The following is a 9,453-nucleotide window of genomic DNA, read 5'->3' as shown; positions in this document are numbered from 1 at the left end:
TGTGGGAAAGGCCCTAATGGAGAAGAGTGTTAACAGTGAAGGTTTTAGGGTCACCATGTCGCAGATATGGAAGTTAGATGAGTGGGTTATTTTCAAGGAGTTGGGAGAGCAATGCTTTCTGATGGAATTCCAAAAGATGGTAGATAAAGATAGAGTACTAAGTGGACGTCCATGGTTCTTTGATAGACACCTTCTGACCATGATGGAAGTGGATGAAACAGTATCCATCCATGCACTGCAGTTTCGTTTTGAACCCTTTTGGGTGCAGCTGCATAACCTTCCATTGGCCACCATGACAGAAGATTTTGGTCAGCAATTTGCAGGATCCATTGGACACGTTATCAGAGTGGAAGCTGAGGCTGATGGACGTGCTTAGGGGAGGTGTCTCAGAGTAAGGGTAGCGGTGGATCTACATAAACCTTTGTTGAGAGGGAAATGGCTGAAGCTAGGTGAAAAACAGCATTGAATTTCCTTTAAGTACGAACGTCTACAAAGTTTTTGTTTCAAATGTGGGGTGTTGTCTCATAAAGGAAGAAACTGTGCACGGTTAAGAGCTGAGCAACAAGGAGATGAACAGGCCTCGCATCAGTTTGGCCCCTGGTTACGAGGACAACCCAGGAACACAAACATATTTGATAGGCGTAGGTATGGTGGAGGTGGAGGTGGAAACCAACGGGGTGGTGAACAGAAAGAAGATAGTGGCGGAAGTGGAAGCCAAGGTAGTGGTGAACAGAAAAGAGCGGGAAAGCAGGATATGTCCTCAGCAGAAAATAAGGAAGAAAAAAAGCAAAGGGTCCAATCTCAACCACCAACAAAAGAAAAAAGAGTAGACGAGGGTTTTAGTCAGGGTGGTTGTCTTGGGAACCAGTTTAAAGATCACATAGGACAGGCAGGTTGGATCCCAGAAGTAAAGCAGTCAACACTTGTGTATGGGGTGCCTAGTCTCGAGGGAGCCACTGAAGCTACTGATATGCAAGGGATCCAAAAGAATATGGGGCAGGGTTCTAAATTACCAAAAGAGGGCTCCACGTGCAAAGTAGAAAGGAGTGAGGTGGATTCTACTAGAAGGCTTGCTGGTACTAGGCAGGTATCCGGGAAAAGGGTGGAGACAAGCAATTTGGATAGTACAAATGTTCATGTGAACCCTAGTAGGGTTGACTTGGTTAGCACTGTCAGAAGGTGGAAAAGGAAAGCACGTGAAAAAACATCCCAGGAGGAAGACAATGGTGGTGCCCTTCTGATTGAAGCCCCTAACAGGTCCACCAGAGTGTTTTACCAGAGAGGATGCAAAAGAAGGATCACACATAGTAACACGGTTTCAAAAAAATTTAAAGGAGATGAAGTTAACAAGGAAACATCACTTGCTCAGGCAAAGGCTGGTCTCCAGCCCTGCCAAAACCAATGAGTATCTTGGTATGGAACTGTCGAGGGCTTGGGAACCCTCGGTCAGTTAGTGTCCTTAGAAATTTATCAAAGGAAAAGTGTCTCATCTTAGTTTTCCTAGTGGAAACTAAAAGTAGAAATAAAAGGATGGAAGTTATCAGGAGAAATTTAACGATGGATGGGTGTTTTGCAGTGGACTATGTGGGATTAAGTGGTGGCATTGCACTGTTATGGAAAGACAAATGGGATGTCAAAGTGATTAACTACAGTAGATGGCATATCAGTGCACTGATCCAAGAAGAAAACAGTGGACCAACATGGCAGTTTACTGGTTTTTATGGCCATCCAGAGACTGGAAAAAGAAGTGGGAGTTGGCAACTTTTGAAGATGCTTAAACCTTCCAGCCCCATGGCCTGGCTTTGCTCGGGAGATTTCAATGAGATACTGCACCAAAAAGAGAAAATGGGAGGGGCAAGCAGACCTTATAAACAAATCGAGGAGTTTAGGCAAGCAATAGACTACTGTGGCCTAAATGACATTCACTCTCAGGGACTAAGTTTTACATGGTCCAATAACAGGCTTGGAAGGGAATTCACAAAGGAAAAGTTAGACAGAGCACTTGGAAATAAGGAATGGAATGATAATTTTAGTCTTGCTTCATGCACTGCCCTTGCAGCTGTAAAATCTGACCATTCCCCCCTCCTCATTGAATTATGCAGAACAAGTAATGGAAGAAGGAGAAGACAAGTGTGCTTCAGATATGAAATGGCATGGGAACAAAAGGATGATCGTAAAAAGGTCATTAGTGAGGCATGGAAGGAAGGTAATGGACCAAGTAGTGAGGCTAGTACACTGAGGAGACAACTAGATGCATGCAAACAGGAGTTACTGGTTTGGCAGCAGAAAACTAAAAAACAGCAGGCCATGAACATTACTCAGGGACTACAAAACATTGGTCATCTCCAAGAAACTGGCTCAGGCAAACACTTAGCGACCATGAAACAAGCTCTGGAGGATGTGGTGTCTGCATTGATAGAAAAAGATCTAAAGTGGCGCCAAAGGGCAAAGCAACACTGGCTTAAGCATGGAGATAGAAATACCCAATACTTTCATATGCAGGCTAGTCAAAGAAGAAAGACCAATACCATCAAAAGGGTCGAGGTCTCACAAGGAAGGTATGTCACTGAGCAGGCAGAGATTGGAGGTGTGTTCACAGGTTACTTCTCTTCACTATTTACTTCCACCTATCCCTCTAATGTTGAAAACTGCCTGTCTGCTATGGGAACAAAACTTGATTTGGAGATGCAGGCATGGTTAATGATCCCTTTCACTAGAGAACACATAACAGAGGCTATTTCTCAGATGAATTCACTAGGGTCTCCTGGCCCTAATGGATTTCCAGCTCAGTTTTATCAAAAGCACTGGGAGGTAGTGGGTGAACAAGTGTGTAATTTCGCACTCAAAGTCCTAAACCAGGGTGGATCCCTTAAGGAGGTTAATGACACTTACATTACCCTCATACCAAAAATTAAAAACCCTAAGAGAGTCTTGGATTATAGACCTATTAGCCTGTGCAATGTGGTATACAAAATAGTCTCCAAAACCCTTGCAAACAGGCTGAAGGCCATCCTGCCTAAGCTCATTTCCCATAACCAAAGTGCATTTGTACTCGGGAGGCTCATTTCTGATAATACTTTAATTGCCTACGAGATCCTTCATACCATGAACTCAAAAATGAAAGGTAAAAGATGTTTTATGGCTATGAAATTAGACATGAGTAAAGCCTACGATAGGGTGGAATGGCTGTTTGTTGAAGCTATTATGGCCAAGATGGAGTTCCCTCTAAAATGGATTAACTTAATTCAGACCTGTCTCCAATCTGTAACATACTCAATACTGGTTAATGGTGAGCCTCAAAGGTCCTTTTTGCCTTCAAGGGGCCTTAGACAAGGTGACCCTTTATCCCCTACCTCTTCATTTTATGTGCAGAAGCCCTCACTGCCCTGTTAAACAAAGCTGAAAGCTGTGGTGTTTTGACCCCTATCCCTTTTGGAAGAGGCTCAGTATCAGTGAATCACCTATTTTTTGCAGATGATAGCCTGCTCTTCTGCCAAGCTTCAATGGAGGAACTTAGACAGGTGCTCAACTTACTTGATATATATGAGAAAACCTCAGGACATGTGATAAATAAAGACAAATCTTCTATTTTTTTCAGCAGAAATAATGGCCAAGCAGTTCAAAAACAAATTTTGGAGATTGCAGGAGTAAAATCTTCTGGCTCTTTTGAAAGATACTTGGGTCTTCCTGCAATGGTGGGAAGAGCAAAGGTGGCATAATTCCATTCTCTAATTGATAGGACATGGAGTCGAGTTACAAACTAGAAAAACAAATTTCTCTCAGCAGCAGGGAAAGAAGTTCTCCTCAAAGCGATCCTTCAAGCCATACCTACCTATGCCATGGGTATGTTCTTAATACCAGCCTCCATCACTAGCAAAATAAATCAACTACTCAGGAAATTCTGGTGGGGCTTCAATGAAGACAGCTCCAAAATTCAGTGGGTTAATTGGAAACAGCTCAGTTTCAGCAAAAACATGGGAGGGTTTGGGTTTCGAGATTTGAGAAGCTTTAATCTAGCCTTACTCTCAAAGCAAGGTTGGAGAATTTTACAAAACCTAAACTCTCTGGTGGCCAGGGTTCTTAAGCAAAAGTATTTCAGCAAAGTGGGGTTGTTAGAAGCCAAAGTGGGGATAGGGCCATCCTTTGCTTGGAGAGGTATTCATGTAGGCATAAGGCTGTTAAAACAAGGTCTCATATGGAGGGTGGGGAATGGAAAAAAAATCAATATATGGTCAGATAAATGGCTGCTCTTCTCCCATCCATATAAGATTCAGTCCATTCGAGATGGGGATTGTTGGTGTGAAAAGGTTTGTGATTTAATTGACCCCCAAGTGCAGCAGTGGAGGGAATCTTTTCTCCAAGAGCTCTTCACCCAACAGGAAATTGATGACATTAAATCTATACCAATTAGTTTTGGGGGGAGAGAGGACCAATTAGTCTGGCAATTTACTACACAAGGGAGATATACTGTCAAGAGTGGATATCACCTCAGTAAAAGTTTGGAGTGTGGACAAGAAGGGGAGACCTCAACCAAAGTTAATGAAAAACAAGCTTGGAAGGCTATTTGGAAGTTGAGAGTAACCCCTGCTACTAAAATGTTCCTATGGAGAGCATGCAAGGAGGCCTTACCAACTCTAGCAAATCTGAGAAGGAGGAAAGTAGTGGAACACAGTTCATGTTTGATCTGTAAGCAGGAGCCTGAAACTTCTGGACATGTTCTGTGGGGCTGCATTGTGCAAAGGATGTGTGGAGTCAGGGAGTAATAAAGGTGCAAAAACTATCCTTTCAAAGCGATTTGATCTTTGATATCTGGTCAAGAATGGTGGAGAGGCTTAGTTTAGAGGAACTTGAAGAAGTGGCAGTTACTATGAGGGGCATATGGACTAGAAGGAACAACACTCTTTATGGTAAAGATTTCAAACATCCAATTGGTCTCCACCAACTGGCCAAGGCAGAACTGGTAGCATACAAGGAAACTCTCACAGAGGAGCTAGTTGTCAATCCCACAGCTCATGTAGGGACTCAAAAGTGGTCAAAGCCTGAGGTTGGTTCCTTTAAAGTCAACTGGGATGCGGCTGTAAATCAAAGGGAAGGGCATATAGGAATTGGAGTGCTCATTAGAGATCACCAAGGTTTCCCTATTGGAAGCCTACGGGCACACAGATCCTTCAAAGGAACTCCCTTCGATGCTGAAGCCTATGTCATACTCCTAGCAGCAGTTTTCTGTAAAGAGATTGGCATAACACAATGTCTGTTGGAGGGGGATTCAAAGCAAGTAGTAGATTTAATGAACCATCAGCCAAAGAACTGGAGTTTGGGTGGCTGTCTGGTGGAAGATGCAAGGGTGGTACTAAACTCTTTTGCTTGCTGGTCAGTGGTGCATACATTCCGAGAAGCTAACATGGCAGCACATCACCTAGCCAAATCTGCCCTGGATTGCACAGAGGATCGATATGATCTTGAAACATGCCCCTCATGTATCTTTTTTATTGTCACAAAAGAAATGAAGTAGTTGTTTTTACTCGATTTCTGGTTGTGAATTCATGTAATTGGACTTATGTCTTAATGAGATCAGTTTCTTTTATCAAAAACAAAAAAAAACAAAAAAACAAAAGATTTGTAGAGATACATTTTAGTCCAAACTATTATATGAATTCCAACATTGTCCCTACATCCGTTCTTTTATTATGGACAATGATACATTTACTACTCTATACTACTGCTATACTATTCATGTGGCTCTCCTTTTTATTTTTTTCTTCTTTCACTTTTAACACAGCTAATAGAACCCATTTGAAATTCAAAATCACATCTCTCCTGTCCTTCTCAACCCTCCTCCCCTCAAGTTTCGCACACCTCCCTTCCTCCTTAGCCCTTCTTCCCTCCTTCGCATCGCACCTCTCCCCTTCTCACCCTAAAGATTTTGCATTGCACCTCTCTCAATGTAGCCATCGTTTGACGGCATCACAAACATATCAGAAATCATAAGCCTAGCCTCCTCTCCAATTCGCGTGTCACGCATCCCATGGTGTGGCCATGGCCACCGTTTAATAATAGGAAAAGTCAATGGGCTTTGTCTATATAAACAAGCTCAGATCTCCATATTCCACACCAATAATTGGAAGTTGTAATACCTTTTTTGGTTTGATTAAGCCTATTATTTTATTTGTTTGAAGATAATAACTCGACATCCTCTGTGAACATGATGGTTTGGAAAGGCTAGGATTTTCTTTGCCTCTTTCTGTGATTTCAACCCATGATATTTGCTCTGTGTCAATAATTTTAGTGCCTAGTTGAAAGGGGATCATAAACGAGGTACGAGAAACATGATAATTTTAGCGCCATATAAAAGCTATCCTCAGACTCAAAACTCGAAAGAAACTTCACAATCAATGAACAATGGAAGACATTCATGAAAACCAATTTCAATTAGGCAATAAAACTATCGACATGGAGCAAGGAAAACTAAAATTTTACATATGACCCATTAGATGTCAAGAAAACATTAACCCCACAAAAAGAATAAGCAAGTCGATATCATGGTTTAAAATTACATAAAGAGGAAAAGAAAATCCTAGCCTTTCCAGACCACCATTGTGGCACCCCCAGCCCCCCCGCTTGGGATTTGACGAAAACTGAAACGTTGGGAGATGCAACACCAGGGTTACCTATCTCTCGTACATGACATATAAGATGCAATGCACCTACTGATAGCTAACAGTATGCAGTATATCGTAGCAGAAAGTCAACTGAAGTCAATTATAAGGAAATATTAATCATGATACTGAAACATAAGATCTCAATACTTTTGATTAAAACCAAAAGAGTCAACATAATTAATATGAGTTTCTAAAGAACTCTCAAACACGGGACCAAACATTTTAAAAACTTATATAGATGATCCTTTCCCAAAAGTGGAATGAGTTAGAACCAGGGTCTCATCCTCAAGCAGACTTAAGAATATTCCCCTAGATGGGCGAACATCTATCTCCAACCCCAATTTTGTGGCTACCTCCTTAGCCTCTACGGTAAATTTCTTAGATTGTTTTAAATGCTTTGATACAAACTCATATCCTGCTTGAGCCTCAACATCTTCTGAGGGTCCAGTGAGGAAAGACCAACATCGGACTCATTAATAAAAGCTACTATCTTTTTTAGTCGCTATGCTGACACTTTAAGCAACTCTAAAGTGGATTGTAGGCGAGCCATTATTTCACTGATCTCGTCCATACTCAAGTGATGGGAACCAAGGTGGGCCTAGTTTTAAAGATATGTTGCATATTCTAGATTGGCCAAATACGAGTTCAAGAGCTTAAATGATGAAGATTCAGCTTTGATTCATTTGATGAACTATGGAAAGGGCAACAACAAGACTTAAAGGCTTTGGGCACTTGAAGGCTTTCAACTTATTTAATTCATTTAAAGCACTTATTTTATTAGTTTCGAATAATTGGGTTTATTATGGGAAACACTTAAGGGGGCCTATGCAAGGGCATGTTGGGAAAGTTATTATTTTATTGACTAGGGTTAGGGTTACTGTAGCCGAGTTACTGTAGCGCGGCACTGTTCATCCAGGGGCACTTTTGGAAGATGGGGGTTTATTTTGGCTAGGGTTTCATTAGGTTTTCCTCTATGTAGCCTCATTCAAATCAGATAATGAAGTTTATGAAATTTGATGAATTTATTCATTGTGAGTTGAGTTTTACTCCTCTTGTTCTTAATTGAACTTTTGAACTTATCAAAGGTAAATCACAACCTTTGTGGCGTTCCTCCTTTGTAATTTGGGTTCTTGAGACGGGTTCTTCAATGGGTCTAGATTTTAATATAATCTAGGTTCTTGAAACGAGTTCTCATCGGGTCTAGATTCTCCATCCATAGACTTGATTTTGGCTTTCTTGGGAAGTTTTCAAATTGATTGTGGGTTCAAGGGATTCCTTTCCCGCGGGTTCATATCATTAAAAATCAATCTGGTGCTCAATGCCTCTAATGGGTGGCAACTCATTTGGCATCTCCTCCGGGAATACATCCTCAAACTCCTGCAACAAAGAAACAGCCAAACTAGGAAGAGACTGATTAGTTTCATCAAGAGTAAGATAAGACTCTTTATAGACAAGGAAAATCATAGGGCGATCTGCAAAGAAAGCCCTCTTAACCTCACTCTCTCTTGCATAGAAACTCACTTTTGCCTTTCCTTTTCTCTCAGAAGACTCTCTTTCTTTTTTCTCTCGTGGCTCCACTATTTTTTCTTTACTCTCAGCCACCTCTCTACTTTCTTTCTCACTCTTTCTTTTATGCTCATATTCACTCTCACTCTTTCTTTTTTGCTCAATCTCTTTTTCACTCTTCCTTTTTTGATCACTCTCATTTTCACTCTTTCTCTTTTGATCACTCTCATTTTCACTCTTTCTTTTTTGAGCAACCTCACTTTTCAATTTCAATTGGTCTTCATAGACCTGGCTTGGAGTTAAAGGAGCAAGTTTAATAATTCATCAAGCATATCATCCAATCTAGGAATGGGATGGCGATACTTTACCGTGATATTGTTGACCGCCCTGCAATCAATGCACATCCTCCACGTCCCATCCTTCTTTGGCACTAGTAGCACTGGTACTGCACAAGGGCTCATGCTCTCCCTCACGTACCCCTTGCTCATCAAATCCTCAACTTGCCTCTGAAGCTCCTTTGTCTCCTCTGGATTACTCCTATAGGCTGGTCGGTTTGGAATAGCAGCCCCGGGCACAAAATCAATCTGGTTCTCATCGGGTCTAGATTCTCCATCCTTGACTTGATTTTGGCTTTCTTGGAGAGTTTTCAAATTGATTGTGGGTTCAAGGGAATTCATTCCCACGGGTTCATATCATTGGTCTTGAGTACCTGGCAAAACTTCTATCATTCCTAGTTAGGAATGATAGTGGGTAAATACAACAGTGAGATTTTGAGAAATCTCAATAAGTAAACAAATAGTGTGCAACATATATCATAAGCATATGCAGCAAACTTAACAATGAATGCATGGACATGGACTTGTATATATGCTCTTGACCTTTCAAAGATTTTGTATAAAAACATGACTTTCATAACCTTGACTTTTGAAAACATGATTTCTTAATTTCATATTTATGAGCTCGTAGTGTTTCTTGACTTATAACATATCATATCATAACATAACATTGGATACCTCACAGCTCCCCTATACACCTGTGTTCCCCACTAATTATCGCATCAACCATTGGCCACTTTGACCAAGGTGACTACGTCTTGCCTTTCATAAACGGTAGCTCGCATTTCGCCTTCACCATTGGTGCACCCACTAGCTTTAGGTGCAATCCCGCTCTGTTATCCTTTTCATTTAGGTACCATTCGAGATTTGCCGACAGTACTTCGTCGACTCAGGGGTATCCTTCTATTTTAAACACTCCTAAGATGACAAATGAGTTCCACTAGGACATTCTC

This window comes from Juglans regia, chromosome 10 (assembly GCF_001411555.2).
Source record: "Juglans regia cultivar Chandler chromosome 10, Walnut 2.0, whole genome shotgun sequence".
Classification (NCBI taxonomy): Eukaryota; Viridiplantae; Streptophyta; class Magnoliopsida; order Fagales; family Juglandaceae; genus Juglans; species Juglans regia.
The sequence above is the reverse complement of the archived record's forward strand: the minus strand, read 5'-3'. Positions refer to the sequence as shown.